Here is a 21,805-nt window from a genome sequence, read left to right on the forward strand (position 1 = left end):
TAATAGTCTGTGGCTCTCTGTATGCTGCAGACAATGTCCCCTAATTGGCTAATGTCCATAACAACTAATATACAATATATGAGTCATGGGGATGCTTTGGAAAGAGGTTGCAGGGACTCTGGTACAAATCCATGGTCAAGTGGGTATAAAGAGGAGAATCAATAGCCTTAACATAAAAAAAGCTTCTGAACCATTGGCTCTAAGAATAGCATTCAGTGATTTGCATATAATTTGCATTCCATTTTTTCAATGCAGAAAACATTCAAAAGTAGCCCATCACCCCGCTCTGGTACTTTTCAGATTTGTCCCCTGCTCCCACTGTATCTCATCTTCCCCTTGTAATGCTAGCTGAGCTGAGACTAATCTGAAAAATAAGACGATGGGTGGGCTGTGTATGGGAATACTCTTCAGCTCCCTCTCTCCCTCATCCCTAAACATTTGGGGATGGACAGCACTGCCCTGGGGAATCCAGGGCTTCTAGGATGGTGTGATTCCAGGCCAATATGATTGATGGCTTTGCATCCATGTCAGGCAATAAGCATGATTGAATTTTCACAGCTGAAACCATTAAAGGTTATTCTACTTTTAATTCTTTGTGGTCCGTGTTCTCTCTCCTTCCTTGGAGAAACCCTTGATTTTCACTTGCGAGATGCTTGGCTGCGCTTGTCATACCCTAAAAGGTGATTTCAGTTCTCGGATGCCAAAGAACCTTTTCTTCTAATCAAAACACAGCTGCATAGTCCCGTATGATCTGCTAATGGGCACCCCAACTCTGGGGTATGTCTTTCTGTACCTGTGAAAATAGATATAATTAGTATAACAGATATCATATGTATATGCAAATCCAGCAGGTAAAAATGACTAGTAATGAGACAGGGTTTTCGTTTGCCAAACCTAATCAAAGCAATGGAGCAGCCTAATCAAACACATGCGACCCCCACTCACCCTGCCTACTTGCCTGCCTTCCTTTGCTGCCCTTTTTGGTCTCCTTTGTTCCCACATTTAGGGTCTTTTATTCGGGTTTCACTATTTATTTGTTTAAGAAAATGTATTATCATCATTTTTCTAAGCATGTTCTTTTAATTAATCATTTGCATGCCATGTGCTTGCCCAAGGTAGGCTTATGAGAGGAAGAGGTAGAGAGAAGAGGAGGGAAGGAAAGAGGGCATTGGAATTCTTTCCTACAGATGAAAGAGAGGAATGTCGGAGCTTTCTAAGGCTGGGAGTCAGAAGGGTTCAATTTTAGTACTGACTCTGCTACCAGCAAGACAGTTAGGAGGTGCAGAAGACAGAATGTTGGGTCTGGAATCAAAGAGATTCCCCTTCCTGAGTTCAAATCTGACCTCAGTCACTTATTAGTTGTGTAACCCCGGGCAAGTTACTTAACCCTATTTGCCTCAGTTTCCTCATCTGTAAAATGAGCTGGAGAAGGAAATGGCAAACCACTCCAGTATCTTTGCCAAGCAGATCCTAAATGGGATCGTAGAGTTGGATGCGACTGAAAAACATGAACTGAATTTGTACCAACAGCCTCAGTTAAGGCATAAAGTATCTTTCAACCTTTAAAGTCCTATAGAACTATGATCTCTTGAAACTGTGTGGTCTTAGACTAGTCACAGACAGATGAATTTTTCAATAGCTTCATCCCAAAGTAACTACTTTGGGACATACTGAGCTCCCACCATTAGAAATATTTAAACAGAGACTGGGTGACCATGCACAGGAAATGTTGTAGAGGGATTCCTGTTTACACATAGATTAGGCTAAATGCAAACTGCAGAAATTGAGGCTTCCATGGTTTATACCTCTCTGTGGCCTCAGTTTCCTTCTCTATATATAATGAAGAGTTTGTGACAATATGACTTCTAAGTTCCCATTCATCTCTTATTTCTACAACTTTTGGTGAAGGTAAGAACCACCTCTGAGACCTCTTGATGGCCCTGAAGATATGTTGAGAGCACTTTTTAGCAGGGAGGTATCTTGATAAACAGGGGTGACAGGTGACCAGCAGTAATGGAGGTCCAGGCAGACAAGTCAAAGGACTGGCATAAGATTCAAGGGCCCAGCACAGACAGTAGTCTGGACCTTAGTTCTCTAGTCTAATGATGTCAAATTCAAATAGAAATGGGAGTCACTGAATCATACAGAAAGAACCCAGCTAGAGAATCACAAATCAACACTATCCAAGTTGTATTACATTTTTATTTGTACTGTTAAATATTTCTCAATTACATTTGAATCTGGTTCAAGCTGCACCCTGGAGTGTTGTGGGTCAGTCATTGCGCTAAGAGACTGTTAAAAGAAAGCAGGCATTCAGCCCTAAAGGAACTTTGTGGGGCATTGAGGTGGGGAGGGAAAGAGATTATAGGCGAGATTTCAGGTAGGGCCCCTGGATCTTGAATCTGGGAGAACATGACAGGGCCACAATTATTAGGACTGGGATACACAGTTGAGGGTGAGGAGGTAGTTACAACCAACAAAACGACGACTTAATTACTAGAACTGAGATATACAGTCGGCATGGGGTCAGAAGTAAGAATAAATTGCTGCTGAGCCATTGAAGCTATGAATTGATGGGCCTTTCTAGCTGGGCAGACTGCTTGACTGACTTATTGGGCACTGTGCTCTACATAGGGAGGAAACATGGTCTCTGTCCTTGGGGGGTATCCTGTTTGAGAGGGGAGAAACAATCCTTTCCTCCTGGTCTAATGAAGAATATATAATCCTTGATTTGAGGAAACTCTCCAATGGAGGAGCTAGCAAAGCAATATGGGATCACAGGGCAGCTAGATGATACAGTGAATAGTGTGGGCATGGAGTTAGGAAGACCTTAATTCAAAACTGGCCTCAGAGAGGTATTAACTGTGTGATCCTGGGCAAGTCACTTAACCCTGTTTGCCTCAGTTTCCTTATCTCTACAATGAGCTGGAGTAGCAAATGGCAGATCACTCCAGTTTCTTTGCCAAGAAAACCCCAAAGAGGGTCACAATGAGTCAGCCAGAAGTGATAAACAACTGAAAACAGCACTCCCTTCATTGCACAAGAACTTGATTTTTTTGTCTGTTGAAATCCTCTCAATCTTTCAAGATAAAGCTCAAATGCCTCTTCCTTTATGAACTCAGCCTTCAATGTTCCTTTTATCCAGAAGGACTTTTCTGTATTTTCATCCCCTTTTGGGTAGCAAGTAGGTGGTGTAGGAGATAGAGGGCTAGGCTTGGAGTCAGGAAGACAGGAGTTCAAATCCTGCCTCCAATATTTGGCTAGCTGATGAGTCCCTGGGCAAGTCCTTTAACCTTGCAGTCTTAGTTTCTTTACTGGTAAAATTGAGATAATAGTAGCTACGCCACAGGGATGTTTTGAGAATCATTTGCTACAGCGATAAAGTGGAGATAATAAGCTGTGAGCTATCTACATCTCAGGGCTATGGTGAAGAAAAAAAGTGCTTTATTAATGTCAGTGCTATAGAAAGGTGAATTGTTATTTTCATCTCTTATTTCTTTTTCCCCAGACATCTAAGATAAAGCTCAAGAGCAGTATTAGTCTGCATTGGTGGGGAAATATTCTTCATCCAAAATCAGTCAATTCTTTCCTAGATTATAAGCAATTTGAGGGTAAAAATTATGCCTTATCTTTGTATCTCCCTCAACACTTGGCTCAAGACTTACCATAAATAGGTTCCAATAATAAATATTTGTTAAAGGAGGGGGGACTCAGGTATAGATAAGAGCAGCGGTTCTCAAAGTATCATCTGCAGACCCTAGGGGGTCCCCAAGACTCTTTTAGGGGCTTGGAGAAGTCAAAACAATTCCTTAATAATTCTAAGATGTCATTTACTCTTTGAAATACTTCTTTTTCCATTTGCACAAGGCTGAATTTTCTTCATCTACTGCAACCAGAACAACATATCATAACAGACTGAATGCAGAAACAGATATGAGAATCCAGCTGCCTTCTATTAAGAGATTAAAGAGACATTAAAGACATTTGCAAAAATATGTAAAATGATGCCACTCTTCTCGTTAATTTTTCTGGCTTTGGAAAAAATAGTTATTTTTATGAAATGTTGTTTATAGTAACACACAGTGGGTTTATTATTATCATTTTAAATGAATAAATATTTTTAAATGTTATCAGTTTTAACTTCTAATATGGTAAATATCAATAGATAAAACCCACATAACAAAAGCTCTTTGGAATCCTCAGTAATTTCTAAGACTGTAAAAGGATCCTGAGACCAAAACATTTGAGAACTGCTGGATAAGAAAATAAGATACTCCTTAATTTTCCTCTTCTTTTCTTTCCCATGCAACTGTTGCCTGATCTTGGACCAAAGTTCAGCATTCTCCTGCATTAGTTCAGAGTCACTGCTGTGGTTCTTAGTTAATCGCTGCATTGATGTTTTAGTCCTGTTGAAGGCATCGATATTTGTTCAATGTTACAAGTCTTAAATAAGCATCTAAATGACATATTGGAGCTGATGGCTGCAGAAAATGATTTTCATGAAGGATAACATGGAGCTCTCTTGTTTCCATCACTACCTGATGTCTCTAGTTGGCTCATCTCTGAAGCTACTTAAATGATAACATTAGCCTTAATAATATTTAAAATGATTAAGCCTTCAGGGTAGGTTTATTTTCAATAGTGCATGTGAGCTGCAAAGAGTTTGGAAGATGACCAAATCTCATTGAAGTGATAATATGGATATGTTTAATATCTGGATTAAAAACCTCTTGAGTACTGTGGTACTATTGACCAGTTTAGGTAAAGCCTGGATACTACGATACCTTCCAGTTTTGAAAGTAGGATGAAATATAAACCTTAGGAACTATTTGAGCCCTATCTAAATTCAAGCTTCAGTATTCTAGCTTTAGAGATGGAGGAACCTTCATCTAACCTTCCTTCCCTTCCTCCCCCGTGCCCCCCATTTTGCTATTCATTCATTTTTCGGTTGTATTCAACTCTTCATGACCTCATTTGGGGATTTCTCAGCAAAGATCCTGAAATAGTTTGCCATTTCCTTCTCTAGTTCATTTTACAGATGAGGAAAATGAGGCCAACAGGGTTAAGTGACTTGTCCAGGTCACACAACCAATATATGTCTGAGACTGGATTTAAACTCAGGAAGAGGAATCTTCCTAATTTCAGGTCTGGCACTCTATCTACTGTGCCATCTAGCTTCTCATTTTGCAGATGAGGAAACAAAGGCTCAGAGAGAAGTGCCTTGCCCAGTGTCACACAAAGACAGAAGTGGTAAATGGAAGATTTGAATCCAGGTCCTTGGATCCTAAATCCTGTGCTCCTTCCTCTATGCTATGCTGCCTCAGAGTCTATGGTAAGTTCTTGACCCCACTTATAAAATGCTCGAAGTCACAAGCCAGGAGGATAAAATCTTTTCATGGTTAAAAAAAAAAGTCTGTCGATAAGTTTGCTACACTATTAAAATGTTTAATCACTGGCCTGAAGCAAAAGCAACCATTAAGTCTGAGGTTGCAATTTATTAGAGTGCCCGGAAAATGCTCACCCAAATGTTAACAGGGGTTGTGGATTTCTGTAGGAAGAACAAAACTGAAACTGAAAATCTGGTTACCTTAAAAATGCAGAGAGATAAACAAAGCCCAGAGCCAAAGCAACAGCGGAATGGAGATATATAGATATATAGATGCACACACACACACACACACACACACACACACACACACACACACACACACATACACACACACACACGCAGGGGAAATCTGTTCCAGGGCAGATCATGTAAAGTTTGCCCTGATCAGCAATTTAATATCCCAAATCCCACAGGATCAAATGATAAAGTGACCATGGGGCAGAACTAAGTCAATGTGACAGCAACCGAAAGGGGGCTGGGGAACATGCTTCTGGGGCTGAAACAAGACAAGAGAAGGTTAGAGCTGTTGGTCCGCATGCTAGGGACTCATGCCCTGTGTGGGAGAAAGAAATCCTGTCTCTTTGGGGGGCTCTTGTCAGAGGTCATTCCAGACAGCGGGCCAGGAGCTGCCCAGCTCTAGCCAGCTCCTCTGCTTTCCCTCTGTTCTCAGCCTATGAACCTCAGTAGATATTAACTGCAGGAGGGGGTGGGGGTGGGGTGGGGTGGCTCGATTCAGAGAAATACTTTCAAGTTAAGACAGACTTTGGAACACATGATTATTTCTCTTCTCCCTTTCACTCTTCCCTGCCCCCCCCCAACTCTTCACCCCCATTCATTTCTCACTTTGGTTGCCCTGATCAACTTCACAGATTAAATTATTCCACCTTAGTCGTTGGTGGAGACTGACTATGGAACATTAACTCTTTCTGGTAATAATGAGAATTCAGGAATGTGAAAGCAGGAAGGGACCTAACTAAGCCTAGGGGGCTTGTTAGAGAATTTAGAGATGGAAGTATTCTTAGACACAACTGAAGTTCTACCTCTACATTCTACAGATAAGGAAACTAAGGCTAGGAAAGGTTCAGAGAATTGCCCAAAGTTCCAACTTGTCAGTGGATCTGGGATTTGAACCCCTTAATATAGTGTAGATTCTTTGAGAGATCACAGATTGAAAGGTGGAAAGGGCCTTGGAGGACATCTAGTCCCCAAATGGGGTCACATGAAAAATCAGACACAACTGCTGAAAAATGACCGGAGTCAGTCCAACTCCTTTACCTCAATTCCATTGTGACTTCCACCATGTCATGCTCAAAGACCCTCCATCATGAATACCTCAGGGGGCGGAAGAGTTAATAAAACAACATGACTTATTGTATATTATATGTCACAAAGACATTGGCCTTCGGTCCTAGGGAAAGAAAAGGGCAGAAGCTGACACTAAGGTCAACATTTTTGGGAAAAAAAATCAAAACAATACGTACCTCTATGTTGGGTCCTGTAATTTTTTTTTTTTTTAAGTATTCATCCCAGATTCAGAAGTCCTCAGTCTGAGTCCTGAATGGCACATCTTTGTTTGTATTGCTATTAGGCAGGTCACTTGACCTTTCTGAGTTTCAGTTTCTTTTACTGTAAAATGAGGATAACAGAAGTTGGGTGAAGAAAGCTTTGTCAAACCAGAAGGTACTTTAATAATACAAGGTAATGTTATTACTCTCTTTGTTTTCAACTAATTACAAGGATTCTAGGCCCACACCTTCTTATTAACTTCCATACTACATGTGAGAGTGAAGGAAGACATGCTGGACATTTTATCCATCCTCTTTTTCCCCCTTCCATTGGATATTTCTCTCCCTAACTCTCTAATTTTTGGAAATGATGCAAAATCCCTACTGACCACTTAGCTGATTATTGCTGCTACCTTCCTTCTCCCCACACTCCCATCCCCAAAATCCTACCCAGGAGATTTCAAATAAAGTGAGGAAGATGGCTGGAGATGGGCTGGAAGTTGTCAGGGATTGAAAGGGGTGTAGAGGTCTTCTAGGTAGTTTGGTGCATGGAGAAGAGTGCTGGATCTAGAATCAGAAGGCCTGGGTTTATTCAAACTCTATTCTGCTAGTTAGGAGCTGTGTGACCTTGGGAAAATCACTTACCCTCTTCAGGCCCAAGTCACTTTATCTTTGAAATGAAGGGGTGAGACTGAGTGACTTCTAAGATCCCTTCCAACTCTACAGCTATGATTCTGTGAAACTGAGGCCCAGAGAGGGGGAAGAACTTGGTCTAAGGGGAACAGCAGGTTTATGCCTGAGATTTTGCTAAACCAGATCTCCTGTATCTTAGGCCAGTGTTCTTATCATTTTGCCAGTCTGACTCACTTATGTAAGTTATCATTCACCCACCATGATGTTATCTATGTCTCATGTCAGTTTATAATAAAATTCTTTAGCATTAAAAACTTAGAATAAGGTTTGTGGGTCTTCTCACCTGTGTGAGGAATAAAGAATGTCAGAGGAAAGGTGGGATCATGTTTGGAGTTGAACTCATTGTCCATTAAGGCAGCTTCTAACTCCAGTTCATGACAACAGTAGCGATGATATAATAATAACTGACATTGATAGTGTTTTGCCATTTTCAGATGTAGTAAGGTGCCCTTCAGCTCTCTAATTCATATTAACAACAAGCAGAACAATAACTTACGTGTATAGGGCTTTGTCATTTTTAAACTTTTTTCAAACAATTTCTCATTTTCTCCTTATTATTTGTTTATATAGTACATGGCACAAGTATTATTATCTCTATTTTACAGATAAAGAAACTGAGGACTAGAAAGGGAAAGTGACTGTCCAAGGTCCTTAAACTAGTTAAGTGGCAGAGATTCAAATCCAGGTCCTAAATCCTTTGTCTTTCCACTGTCTTTGAATATATATAAGGAAGGTCATTGTCAGAAGCTCTTGGTAGTTAAAGTCAAGCCAGATTTGGTAGTCTCATTGAGTACCTACTATGTGCTCTGCATTACATAGGCTATGTTATGCAGATAAATAAAAGGTAGTAAAATGGTCCCTGTTCTCAGGAGTCTAGTGAAAAAGATAAGACATTCACATTAAAACAGATGTTCCAATGCTAAATTGTGGGGCACAGTCTCTAGATACAGAGCCAAGCTTCATGGAGGAAGAGTTGGAACTACACATAGCAAGATGGCCTTTTCCATGGTGCTGACATGTTTTTGTATTATAAAATAGGAGAGAGGAAAAGTCACATTGTCAAGGGCACACTCAAGTCAAAGAATTCTTGTTCCTTCTTCAAATTTTCATAAGAACCTGTCATCTCCACACGATATGCTTCCAAAGGCAACATGAATAGTTGTGTCTGATGCTCATTCTATGGCGTCATGAAACATCATCGTCATCACCTGCCTTGGGAAGAGGGCAGGGTGTCCCTGGATGTCAGTGGCAAGATCTAACTGCATATTGAACCACAGAGGAAACTCACTTGTTAGGGAGAAAACCCTCAAGTAATCCTTCATCTCACTTCAAACTCCTGAAGAGAAGCAAAATACATGTCTTTTGACCACTCATCTTACTAGGATTTCCCTCATCTCACCTCTTAGGCCCACCAAACATTTTCACTTCTGGGCTTTCACTTCTCCTAGGCTTGTAATAAGGAAGAGGTAAATTTATGCCCATGTTGCAGTGCCACAGTCAGTCACATACCAGGTTGACTGAGCACAGCTGATTATACAGCAAAATGATTCAGCTGGCAAGCTGTGGAGTCTCTCCTATACCATAATTGGATTTTAAAATTAAAGATGCCAAGGTGGTCTAGTGGGTAAAACACTGGTCCTAAGAAGACCTGGGCTCAAGTCTAGCTTCAGACACTTACTAGCTGTGTGACCTTGGGCAAGTCACTTAACTCTGTTTGTCTCGTCTGTAAAATGCTCTGGAGAAAGAAATGGCAAGACACGGCAGTATCTTTGCCAACAAAACCCCAAAAGGGGTCAGGAAGAGTCAGACATGACTGAACAACAAAAGGAAGTACAACCTTTGCTTAGTTTTCTCATCTGTAAAATGGGGATGATAAACATCACTGCTTTTCATACATGTTGTTATAATAAAATGAGATAATTTGTAAAGTGCTTTGCAAACCTTAAAGCACTACATAAATGCTACTAATTGATGATGATGATGACAACAACGATGATGAGATAAAAGATCTTAAAGATCAACCAGTCCAAGTTTTTCATTGGATGGATAAGGAAACTGAAGACCAGAGAAACGAATCTTTTACCCCAGTGTCAGAGGGGCAGTAAATGAAAGCGGCTTTGTCCTCTCTTTTAAAAAGTAATTCTTTTGATTCCAAATGATAGTATCTATCCATTGCTCATAGAGGGCTTTAGGGTTTACCAAGCGCTTCCTTACAGCACTCCTATAATGCAAGTCATTTGAGAGCTATAATCCCATTTGAAAAAAAAATGAGGGAATGGAAAAAGCCCAGAGAGGAGAAATAACTGAGGTTTGAGGAATTAAACCAAGATCCCTAGATGCCAAGTTCCATGTTTTTGACTTTTAATTATAGTAGTCATTGAATGAATCTTCAGTGTTGGGTGATGTTGGATTATTCTCTTCTTGTCTGTGTTCACAATTCCTTCTGTGAGGTTGGGTCTATGGGACATCCAAATAACTGGTCAATTCAGTTGAATTAGTTTTAAAAAATCATCTAATATACTAAAAATCAAATATATTCTACCACAATAAAAGCTGGATCAGTGGGTAGGGTGTTGGGTCTCTAGTGATCTATCTAGGGATCTGGATCTTGCCTAAGATGCTTACTGGCTGTGTGACCCTGAATAAATTGTTTGATCTCAGTTTCTTCATCTGTAAAAAGGAGTCAATAATAGCACTCAACTCTCAGAGTTGCTATGAAAATCAAAAGAGATGATGATCGTAAAGCAGTTAGCACTGTTCCTGGCACATGTATTAAGGTTAGCAATCATTGTTGCAACTTGGTGATTCATTGATGTTTTTCCCCACTTTTCAATCAGTTGTGCAGGTGTTATGTTTGTTATAATGCATTAGCGCTGTGTTTAATCATCAGAGAGGTAATATGGTCATATAGTCATAGATTAAGAGCCAGAAAGTACCTTAATGGACAAATAATCTAACCCATCATTTTACAGATGAAGAACTAAAGTCCAAGGAGGTTAAGCATCTTATCCAAGGTCACATAGGCAGTAAGCAAGAAAGGTAAAATTTGAACCCAGATCCTGTGACTTCAGAGTAATTTCTTTTTCCATGTCTTGTGCTTTCCCAGAGTAAGCAACTGTAGTGGTATTCTGGAGATTGAGTCTCTTCTTGAGGGTCAGCCCCTAATAAATGTATTACCTTTTGTGACCTATGGCAATTCATTATGCCTCTCTAAGATTCATTTTTCTGTCCTGTAAAATCAGGGACTTAAACTAGGTGATTTCTAACCTTTTGGTTTTAACGTTCATGATTTATTATTTTAGGAACCAAGATAATCCTGGAGGTTGCTACCATTCTTTTGAGGTTACCACCTATAGAACTTCATCTCATGAAATTGACCCTGAAGCCACTTGCCCCACTCATATAACTTGGTCTCCACCATGTTCCCCATGTACCACTGAGGAATATGGTATAGTGGAAAGAGCCCTGGAATAAAATGGACCTGAGTTCAAATCCTACTCTGATGCTTATTACCCATTATGATCATTGACAAGTTATTTAACCTCTATGGGTTTCTATTTCCTCAACTGGAAAAGGAGGATGTTGGAGTTGATGGCCTCTATGGTCCTTTCTAGGTCTAATTTTGTGATTTTGGGAAATTTAACTTTATCTCTAAAGTCCCAAATGTGCAAGCAATTACTCTGTTGTTCTAATGGGAGGGGATCTTTGGGTTGCTCTTAATAATGGGTAATAGTTGGGGGTAATAATAAATGAGTGGGTAACAATAACCACCACCACATTAATAATCTCATTTAAGTATATTTCACTCGAAGGTTACAATATGGTTTCACCTACATTATCGTGCTTGATCTCCACAATAAGCTTATGAGTACTTTCATTTCCATTACACATCAAAAAACCCCCAAGATTTAGGAAAATGTAGTGTCACCCCAGTTCACATGGCTATTTAGTGCTAAATTTTTCTGACTATTGTTAGTCTAGTGCTCACATACTAGTGACTCCCAGACTCTCAAGGTCATGTATATACAGTTATGCGTTCCACAGCATGACTTTCCCCATCTGAGTTTTGATGTATTGTAGGTCAGCATAAGAATTAAGTGGGAATTTTGGGGGAGTTTTGTGGAAGCCACAGATGACAGGTGAAGGCCAGTAGACAACACATAAAAAGTTTAGAAACTTAGAAATGCATAAAATATGTGTACAGTATTGTATAAGATCAACATATTTTATCTTTTAATACCATAATAATTCAGACTTCTTCTCTGGTACAAAGGGAGGGTCAAAAATTTATGCAGGTTTTCCAGATTGTTGGGGCACTGTGCCCCTAACTTCCTCCATGTAGAAGGGATAACTATACACTTTTAACTAGGTCTTTCTGGAAAATGCCGTTGCTTTTGTTGCTTAACCTATTAATGCCTCTAATACTAAGAATAAGCCTTTGCTGAACCTTCCAATTGTTGGTGCTGGTACCACTGACTCCCACTTCTATCTCTGGCCCCCAATCGAATTTAAACTCCTTGAAGTTTTGGATGATTCCATGTGTGTCTTTCCATCCCCAACCCTAGGACTCAGCACATTGTCTAGAACTTTTGGTTTGTTTATTTGTAGCTGTGATTTCAATGATACAGAGACCTCCTAGTGAGGAAACTCCTTCTGCCAACACAAATCAAGAGCTATGATGCAATTTATAGTATTACGGTTGTCTCCAGTGCTGAGAGGACTCGGGGTCACACATCTAGTATGTGTCAGAAGTGGGAACCCAGGCCTTCCTGATTATGAGACCAACTCCCTTATCCAGTGACTGGACTGAAAGAAATCAATTGACATTGATGAGTAAGAGGTAGGGGAAGCAGCTGAGGTAGGGAGAGGGATCCTTTACCTTGTTTTCCTGTAAGGAAGACTTGCCCTGCCCTGGAGTCTATTAGCAAGAAGAAAGGCAAGATGAGGGACCCTAGTAAGGATTGGGAAGCCACTGCCTGGCAGCATCAGAGGAATGACTCATTTCAACAGCACTTCAGGCTTTACAAAATGCTTGCTTTCTTCACTGTACTTCTGGGAGACTAATAGAACAAGCTGTCTTACTCCTCCCAATTATACACATGAGGAAACTGAGGCTCAGAGATTTGAAGTGACTGCCCCAGTGCCTGGGGCCAACAAGCAACAGATTGAGGGCTTGAGCGCAGGTCTCCTTATTCTATATGGCTCCAGGAAACCTTCTACTACACCACATTGTCTGCCTCCCATCATGTAAGACTAGGAAGAGTCTTTGCAAAGGGCCCTTTTTTATTGCCTTCCTGTTTATGGCTGAGAAGTAAACAGTTGTGGAGACAAGTTGTCTCCTTCTGAAGCCTGTGGGATGTGGTCTGAGATCGTCGAACGATACTCCTTTTCTGTTTGGCAGAGGAAAACACCAGTCCAGATCAACTCAGCCTCATCTTTAGAAATCATCACAAGGCCTCAGTTCTTTCCATCCTCCTTGGTCATAACCACCTTTTCCCTCCCTCCCATCTTTCTTTAAGTACCAACTGTGAGCAGCAAAGTCTCATGCCAGGCCAAAGGGTTTTGTGCTCAGGATTGGTCCTCCCTTTCTGCCCTCTGCTTCTCAATTCCTTCTCCTTAAAGATCATTATGACCAGGTTAAAGACTCCTACAGGACTCCTTCAGTCCAGTGGGGAGCCTTCCCAACCCTATGTATATGTATATGTGTATGTATATGTATAGGAATAGGTATATGTATATATGAGTATGGGTATGTGTATGTGTACATGTATGTACATGTACATGGGTATATATGTATTGCTATATGTGTATGTACATTTATATTTATATGTATGTGTGTATGCATACATGCATGTGTGCATATAAATATAGGTGTACATGTGCATTTACAAAATGCACACAAAATGTATTTGTATATACATACATATGCATACATCTGTATATAAATAAGGATCCAAGATAGAATTCCAAGTAGGAAGGTACCTTTGAGGCTGAGTCAAAGCCCAGATGAGGAAACTGAGGCCCAGTGGAACAAAGTGCCTTGCCCCACATCATACCTGTAGCATGCTAAGAGAATGTAATTTTGTTTGGAGGTGTGGCTTAATTTCTAAGGAGCCTGTTCTCACTTTTTTTCCCAGTCTCATTATCAGCAGCCAGTGTTTCTTTTTCATGGCTGACTACACACATGCTTTTAGTGCCCCCATCCTGGGGTCCCTGTTTTCCCTTAGTCCCAGTCCCTACTCAGCCTCCCACCTCCCGCATATTGAATCCTTCAGTTCAGATCTATGAGGCATTTGTCTTTAATGGATGTTTCTGGTGCCTGAAGATGAATCATTCAGACTAAGATGATGGACATGGGATAGAGGCAGGAATCAATAGGCTGAAATTATGAAAAGAAATTTAATTGGGGCTGGAAGTGCTGTCCCTGTGTCTGCCTCAAACCGCTCTTTACAACTATAAAGCACCTGATGTACATAATCACTTTTTTTTCACCATAGTGAAAGTAGTGTGATTTCTACTATGCTCAATTTTGTAGATGAAAATACCTAGGTTCAGATAAATTGTGACATGCTAAAGAGCACACGGCTTACATCAGTATGGGGACTAGGACTGAGGCTCACTCATTTCTCTTCCCACCACACTATGCTTCTGCTTTAAATGTAAGTTCCCAGAGAATAGGGAATGTGCTCATTCCCTTGGCATAGCCTCAGTTTCCTCATCTGTAAAATGAAGGGGTTTGACTCAACCTCAAAGGTCTCTTCCTACTTGGAATCCTATCTTGGAACTTTATTTATGTACAGATGTGTGCATATGTGTTTGTACACAAAAACGCTGTGTGCATTTCATAAATGCACATATATACCCATATTTATATGCCCATACATATATGTACACATATGTACATACATGCAAATATAAATATGTATTTGGCTGTGGACTTTTGACTGGGTCCAAGTTTTACAGAACAAATCCTTTTATTAATGGAATTTTTTCTCTGAAGTTTGGATTCTGTCCAAGGGCTATACTTGAGGACCTAGAAGGCCACATGTAGCCTTAAAGCCACAGGTTCCCTATCCATGGAATAGGGACTAGCATGGTGTTAGGTGAAGAAATACTTCACAATAGTTTGCTCTCACTGCTGCTGCTGATAAAAATTTGTAGAGCATTTTTAATGTCTCTAAGGATCTGAAATTTAGAACAGGCCTTCCCATTTATGGCTGACATCTACTTTATCTTCACAACAGCTTCATGATGTAGGCAGGACTAATGTTACACTCCCATTTTACAGGTAAGAAAATGAGATGTAGAGAGTTACGTTCTAGGGCTCTAGAGCTGGTTTATAGCAGGAGTCAGCTCAGGAAGTGAGGCTCCTGGCTCCTAGCTTTTGTTCTACCCCGTAGACTGCACCACTGTAGACTGAGACCTCGATGACCAGGATAATGGCATGCAATGCTGACTGAGCTGAGGAGGTTTCGTTGCAGAAGGATGTATGAAGTTAGTCAGATTGCAAGGGAAATCTTTAGGTCTTGCTCGAGTTCTCCCCTCTGCCTGCAGCCGGAAGATACAGAATCAAGGCTCTCACACCCACACTTTAAAGGACCTCCTCAGTCGGGCTGTTTGCTCCTTACTGCCAGTCACAGTCAAGGTCAGGGCCTTTGCTCCCAATCTCAGCTTGTCTCTGAAGCCTTAGGTGTTCTTGCTCCTGCTACCTCCTCCTCCTCCCTGAGGTTAATGACTAAACTGGCCACCTGGAAGCCAAGTACAGCCATGGGGAGCAAGGTCAATTGCAGGGCTCTTCTCCAGGCCTTCTCTGGCTGGAACCCATCCACCTCATACACTCTGAATGTCTCTGCTTTGAGCTGGGAGCTTACCCTGGGACCTACTCAGATGAGCACGTCTCAGAAGCATGGATGGGCAGGTTTTATCTTCAGACCCAACCTGCTGTGACAGACTCCTCAACCTCTCCAAGGTGAGACCAGGTTCATGGGGTCCGGGGAGGCCAGGGAGGCAGAGGAGAAGCTCTCCACAAATTATCTTTGGGGGAACTCTCTCTGTGAATTTGATCTTAAGAGAGAGAGAGCAAACCAGGAATGAAGGAAAAAATTCAAGAATGAAGGATATTGGTTTCTTTTTCTTTCGCTAACTTTCACCTGGCACACTGTGGTTTTAGGGAGAGGAATATGATTTCAACTGTTTCCTTTATCTGTATTACAAATTGACCCCCCTGACATTGGTAAAAGTAAAGTAATGAGCTACTTATCTGAGTTCACAAGTCACCTACTACAACCCTTGGGGCTGCAGATTAGGGATAAGAATTTATTAAAATGTCATTCCTCCCTATCCCTACCTCTACCCCCCATCTAAATCCCAAAGAGATCTATTTATTTATTTCGGGCAGTTCATGTTTGAGGTTGGTGTGATTTTATTAAAGAAAATGGGAACCTTTCTTTCAAGCAGGGAGGGAGAATGGGGAAGCCACAGTTTTTTTTTTTTTTAAGGAAGGAAAATGGGAAATTGGCCCAAATACATGTTGAGTCCTGCTTCCAAGCAGTTCCTAAATTCTGGCAAATGCTCAATGAGCTCCTTGTAATTTCCTTGGCTGGGTTATCTCCGTTGTCCTAAACTTTAAACCCGAATCATTCATCGAGGGCCCTTCTGTAAGACCGTCCTGTTAAAGAGCTCTAGGAAAGAAAACATTTGCTGTGTTATTGTAAGTAAATATGAATGAGTCCCACATTTGTTTGGAAAGGATAAAGATCTTTGGGTGGTAGTGAAATCAAGTCATTCAATCTTGGGGTAGAAGGAAAATCTAAGGGACAACATTAAACTTTATCGTCTCCCCCAGACAGCTCAGTGCAGAAGGCGGGGGACTGTGTGATATCTAAGTAAATCAAAACCCAGGGCATGATTTTTCTTTAGAAGTTTCCTAATTTGTCTGGTTTTTGAAGGGGGTTGGGAAGAGCTTGAAAATAGCAACTTTCCCTTAATTGAGAAGGAAGCTTCCAAGATGTAGGGGAACAGAATAGTAGGGAAAGAAAGTAAAGAAATCATATCCCTGTATTTTTTTCAGCTGGATTCTTTTTTCCATGAGAATGACATTTCTTCCACCTCCTCAATCTGATCCTTATCTTGAAATCAGGAACTCTCTGCCTTTCTGTAACTCCTCCACTTCCCCAGGAGTCATTGTGGTAGCAAGTCAATTTTCTTCCAGTGGAACTGAAGGCTCAGCTCAGGGCTAAAGCCATGATGCCTTCAGCAATGAAGACTGAGCCCTGGATGGTAAGTGAGAGATCAGCTTTTGAGGTTATTTCCGAAGGTGACTTTTAGCATCATGAACTTTTAACATTATGAGCCTTGAGGGATCTAACACTCAGAACAATCTGCAAAGGTGGCACTCATCTAGGAAATGGAATGATGTTTCCTGTTTTTTCATTTTACCTCCCCCCCCCCCAATAAAAACAACTCACCACCATTTTTTTCTTTCCTTGGTAAATTAAGCTGCAGACTCCCTGAAAAAGGAAAGGTAACTCACCAAATGCCTCAAACCAGACTGAAGACTGCTGTCCTCTTTTTCTACTTCACTGGGTTGTAATATATAATCTTAACATCTCCTTTAAAAAGGATTCTGTTCAAACTACCCTTTCAAGAATTGCTATCCTTTCCACTTCCTTACTCTAGTGATATTAGAATAATATTATATATTATAATATCTATATAATAGTATATCTGGTAATGATATCTGATAATAATAGAATTATAATAACAATAAATAATAGCTATCAGTTAGGTAGTATTTTAACATTTGCAAAGTGTTTTGTGAATGTCTTTCGCTCATGTGTGCTCTTTTGTCCAAGGTCCTCTCTTTTGAGTATTAGATATGGTGCTCTACTGACTACCTCTGTCTACCAAACTCTAGAAACTCATCCAAGAAAGACTTGTTTGATTCCTTCTTTGTAAGAGATCATTAGATTAGACTTTTCCTTTCTCTTCTCATTAAAATCATAGATTTAGGGCAGAGTCCAGTGTCTTCCATTTTATAATCAATCAACAAGATAATTTTGGAGGGGGTAGCATAGGGTATATAGCAGCTGGGTAGATCAGAAAAGGCCTTTGAGTCAATCTTTGAAAGAAATCAGAGATTCCAAGGTACAGAGGTGAGAAAGCTGTATAGAAGGATGTATAGGTCTAGAGAAAGGCAATAACTTGTCCAACGTCTCATAGCTAGTAAGTGGCAAGCTAATTTGATATGAATTCTCAAAATACACATTGATGTACAGACTTGTTCACCCTCATATTGCTGGTGAAAATTAGATTCTTACAAGTTTCCCTTGGCTCTCAGCTGGCCAAGGGGAAACTACCAAAGTTTTCTCCTCTCCCCGCTAAAGTTTGGATATAAGTAGCAAAAGCATCCAAGGATCCTGAACTAGATCCAAAGCTTGATGACTCCAGCCCAGGCTCCTGTGGTTTTTAGCACTTGAGTTTCCATTAAAATTTACAAAATACCCCTGTTTTGCTGGCTGATTTATAGTGGTATTAGGTAAAACTGCACACGGTGTATAAAATATGGTGTTTCTCTAGTTGTAGCCTGATCTAACATGTTATCGGTGATTGCAAGTGCATTTTATAACCCCAGCTGCCAAATCGAAATAAAGGTGATTCGAACATCAATCTCCAGGATAAAATCAGGGCACTTTCTACTGTGGTTTGACCTTCTCGATGTCTTTGGATAGTCCGACTTGTCTAAGTCCTTCCAACAATTATCAAGGGACAGTTAGAAAATGCAGCTTTAATGGCTGGGGTTGGGATTACTAGCTGCATCAAAAGACTTAAGCGCCCACCCCTGAGACTTCTGCTCCGAGCCCATGGAGGAGGGGGAAAAATCTGCCCAGACTTCCAGTTGAATTTGAGAAACAAAAGCTGTGGTGGGAGTGTTCAGCTAGTTTATTTGTGTTCTTGACAGTCTGTACCCCAGAACTCTTTCGTGTCATTAGCAGATATAAAAAGCTATAAATAAAGTGGGGGGAAGGCCATAGATAACAGGGTCTCAGATACAGTTGGCTATTACCTGAGTTGTTTGCTTCTTATTTATTGCCATAGAAGCCCCCATTCACTGTGGAATATGGAAATGTAAATTTTGACCATAATAAAAGTGGGGTGAGAGTGGCCTAAACCGCATAAATGGTCTATGCCCCTTGTTAACATTTGGGAGACAATGTCTGAGGAACTTCCTAGCAGAAGGCAGGACTGCTTCCTTCTGGAGAACTTGGAGCATGGCAGCTCCTCACCAAAGATGAGGATTCTGGGCCTGAGGGTACAGGAAGTAAAATGGACCATAATTCTTTAAGTTGACTTTGAATAGCTTCATTGAATCCCAGTATGTAAAATAGGAAGGGACCTAGTCCTACTTCTCATATTATAAGTTTTCAAATGGGAAGGAACTATTGTGTTTACCTGACACTTTATCTAGAATAAATTCACATGTATGAGAAACACAAAGAAACCTGGAGAGAACTTTATGAAAGAGAATTTATATCTATCTGTCTATCTATCTACCCATCTACTTGTGTGTATACCTATACATACATATATACATGCATATACATATACACACATTCACACATACATATATACACAATCAGAAGAGTGGTATATATTCTAAATATGAACAAGGGGAAAAGTGAATGAAAATGATTGATCAGTGACTTGATGGATTAATAGAGGAAATGACTGAAATGTTATATTACAATATTCACTGAAATTAAATGATTTAAATGTTAAGTACTGAGAAAGTTGTTGAGTTGGTTATAGAAATGCTCAATACCAAGTTTCTAACAAAACATTTCATTAATGAAAAGAAAGTATTATCATTTCAATGCCTGGGCTAGTTGTCCAACCTTCTTCAAAACCTCTCCTAAAATGAATTTCATTTTCTTTCGGTTCTGTTCTGCCACCGTCATGGGAAGAACTCAAGCCTGCACTTCAAATAACAAAACATTTTTTACAAAGACCCTTTAAGATATGCTAATGGCTATAGGATGATTATTAAGATAAATACCATGTGAAGGAAGCAAGTTAATTATAATATATATAATCAGTCATTGGTCAGCCTAGAAGTTATAATTTATTGTTCCCTAATTTACATTTGCTATCAAAGATATTTAATTTAAAGGAATTATAAAATAGCATGATTTGAGTGGTTATAGAGATGATCTGCATTTAGCTAACTTCAAAACTGCTTTTTCAACCTTGTCTGCAGCAATTACGTACAATTTTGGGAAATAACATACTCGTGCTCAACAGCAACTTGTAATTGTTGATTCAAAATTGGGAAAGCCGTTTTTGTAAGAAAAAGTATCGCAATTTTCTATTCAAGGTATTCATTTATGAATGCTAGGCAAATGTGTTAAAGGATTGGAGAACTAAACAGAGGAAGTACACAATTTGTAGTTTTGAGTTTGTTTTTGGTCTGACCTTACCAGGAAAAAAACAAAAAACCTTTTAGCATAGTGATAAATTGTGGGGTGGTTTTTTCTTGTTTGTATTTTTGCTTATAAATGATCCGCCTATTATTAGAGACCAGATAATAACTCTTCACTGGACAGTCCTAAAAGCCACGTACCCTTTGGGGGTTGCTTATAAACGTAGCTGCTCCTTCTTTTATTTTTAGAGGAAAGTGACTCTCCTTTCTCTTTGCCAGTGAAATTGGGGTTCACCTTTGGGCCACTTTCTGCCTAAGTTGCTGGCCTGGATTTCATGCATTGTTCTCACTAGCAGCTCGACTCTAAGCTCGCTCTAACTGGCAGGAGACACTTTCTCATATCCCTTTGTCCCCGAATTAATGTTCTGTGATGAATAGGGGCCCCTCGGCTCAATGAGTGAGAGAGGAGAGAGAGAACTTGCCCTCAGCACTGTTACCTCCCAGGAATCCTCTTTTTAATAACCTCAGCAACACTTGGGTTTTCAGGGGACTTGTCTGAAATGTAACAAGAGGCAGGCTGACTCCTGCTCATACTTGGGCAATCTGACCCCCACAGATAAAGAGGAAACCGGTAAGAGGATGATTACTGCAGAATAGCAATTTCAAGTTAACCGCGTCTTATGAATGACAATTCTTCAGCTGCTCAGATATCACACCAGAGCTAAAGTACAGAGATCTGAAAGCTGTGTCCCTAATTCCCATTTTTCATGGCTCAGACAGGCTTCTAGGACCACATCTTTACATTGAGGAGTCTATCCTCCCTACCCCACCCCCATATAGAAGACACGGAAACTGAGGCCAGAGAAGTTTATGCAAAGGCCAGATAGGTAGAAATTCAAACCTAGGGCCTCTGACCCCCAGATCCAAAGTTCTTCTTTCATATGCCATCTACCTACTTCATGACCTCAAGAGTTTCTACATATTACAGCAGTAATTACATGGAGTAAGGGGAAGCCTATGTAGCTATTTTGAGTAATTTACTAATCCATGGACAGTGTATTTTAGAGACTGGAGGGATGAAATATTTTAGTAAGGCACCAGAATAGGTTTTAGCAGGCATGGGTTCCAATCTTGACTTGACTAATAGCTATGGGAGCTTAGGCAAGCCATTCCTCTTTTCTGGGACTTCGCTGCCTTATTTGTAAAAGAAGGGCTTGGAATTAAATATGCTTCCAGGTTCTTTCCTAGCTCTTATATTTTATGAAAGGGAGAGGTTGTTTTTGTTTGTTTTTTATAAGGATGGGACTATGTTTGTTTGTTTTTTCCCCTTCATACCATCTATGCTTCTTTGCATAGTATTCCATACAGAATAGTTCTTAATAAATTAATTTATTATAGAATAATAAAGTTTTAATAAATAATTTTTGTCCTATTGAATTGGGCAAGCTGGGGGAGGGTATATATCCCAGGGGAAGAAAGGTAAAGGGAAATCCTTTAACCTATCTGGGCCTCAGTTTCCTCATTTATTAAATTAAAGGGTTGGGATAGATGATCTCTAAGGTCACTTCCAGCTCTAAATCTATATCTTATAATCTTTGGATCAATTGCTTCTTTCCTTCAACTAGGGGACTCCCTTAGGGGAGTGATGTGCTCTTTGAAGGAAGAAAGTAGGCTTTTCACCCTCAGGGAGGTAAGTGTGAGACAGTTTGCTGTGGTCACTCCTGCTGAAGCCATCCAAAGAGGCAGTGGGGTTTGGGGAAAGAACACTGACTCTCAAGTCAGAGGCACCCAGCACCTAAT

General features: G+C 40.3%; 1 long non-coding RNA gene across 3 annotated transcripts in view; it reads left to right on the top strand.

The window, feature by feature from the left end:
* LOC140519317 (uncharacterized) overlaps positions 1-21,805 on the top strand; it is a 75,352-nt gene that overhangs the window by 31,828 nt on the left and 21,719 nt on the right. For 2 of the 3 annotated variants that reach the window (XR_011972174.1, XR_011972175.1), the window contains exons 2-4: positions 5,191-5,332; positions 10,890-15,556; positions 16,658-16,866. This is a non-coding gene — a long non-coding RNA (uncharacterized lncRNA). Of the gene's footprint in view, positions 1-5,190; positions 5,333-10,889; positions 15,557-16,657; positions 16,867-21,630; positions 21,696-21,805 lie in introns of all 3 variants that reach the window. The other variant, XR_011972176.1, reaches the window with a different exon arrangement.

Source organism: Notamacropus eugenii, chromosome 1 (genome assembly GCF_028372415.1).
Source record: "Notamacropus eugenii isolate mMacEug1 chromosome 1, mMacEug1.pri_v2, whole genome shotgun sequence".
NCBI lineage: Eukaryota > Metazoa > Chordata > Mammalia > Diprotodontia > Macropodidae > Notamacropus > Notamacropus eugenii.